Here is a 1,084-nt window from a genome sequence, read left to right as displayed (position 1 = left end):
CAAAATAAATCAAACCTGAAACATCACATGAAATAATTTGTTTATTATAAACATTTAATTGTTTAAAAATCAAAGTGCATGTAAAGAACGTCGTGTTCTCCGGCCGTCAGAGAGACAAAGATGGGAGAATAGTTGAGATGGTTCACTCTGTCCACAGTTGATCAGACTCTGATCATTTATTATAAAAACATCAGCTTCACGTTCCTCCGTCCGTCACAACAGAACTACACTGGAACAAAGATAGGTGAACAGATGAGATGGTTCACGCTGTGTGTTTCCACTTCAGTTTTTCTCAGCAGGGGTGCTCTCTGAGGAGGAGGTGCTGCTCCCCTCCTGCCCCCCGCTGGAGCAAGAGGAGGAGGTGATGGCTGGGGCTGAGGTGAGGCTGATGGGGACCACCCTTTCCTTCCCATCATTCAACGCTCTCTCCCGCGGCGCTTGGATCTGCAGCCGGCCTCCCATGAGCGAGCAGGTGACGGTCTCGGGGTCGACGCCTTCGGGCAGGTCGAACTCCTGCCTGAACTCCTGACACCTGTATGAGTAGGAACCCTTCCCGTCGTCCTTCTTCTTCTCCGTCCTGCCGCTCACCCTCAGCTTCCTGCCCACCTGTTTGACTGACAGCTCTTCCGGGGAGAACTCCTTCGTGTCCAGGCTGAGGGCGAAGTTGCTGCTGTCCCTCCCCAGGTCCTGGAAGCTAATGGGCTTGAAGACGCCCGTGGAGGACGTGGGCTGGTCGATCTCATCGAAGATCTTCTGGTGCAGCCTCTCCATGAACTCCATGTTCTGCCTCATCTCCTGCATGTGGCGGATCATCTCCTGCTCCATGTGGTAGAAAAGCGGCCGGGTCTCGGGCCACAAGCTGCGGACGGGCCAGTGCAGGTCCAGGAAAGGCCTCATGGTGACGGGGGACGGCTGGAAGACGCTGGGACACAACATCCTGATGGTGGTTTCTGGTGGTCTGGAGGTCTGGTTTCAGATCAGCTGCTTCGGTCTTGAGTCTGACTGTTTGTCTGTCTGATGTCCTGTCTCCCTGCTGTTTATATACACACACCAAGCCTGCCCGGAAAGTTCCAGCAGCATTCCT

The 1,084-nt window shown here is 53.9% G+C and overlaps 1 pseudogene; it reads right to left on the bottom strand.

Annotated features, from left to right (window-relative positions):
- Positions 1-28: 28 nt before the first annotated feature.
- Positions 29-1,028, bottom strand: LOC111671964 (heat shock protein beta-11 pseudogene; annotated as a pseudogene).
- Positions 1,029-1,084: the final 56 nt, after the last annotated feature.

Source organism: Seriola lalandi, unplaced genomic scaffold (genome assembly GCF_002814215.2).
Source record: "Seriola lalandi dorsalis isolate HSWRI2012SDOR001 ecotype SW California unplaced genomic scaffold, Sedor1 jcf7180002007610, whole genome shotgun sequence".
NCBI lineage: Eukaryota > Metazoa > Chordata > Actinopteri > Carangiformes > Carangidae > Seriola > Seriola lalandi.
This window is presented reverse-complemented; position numbering and strand designations above follow the sequence as displayed.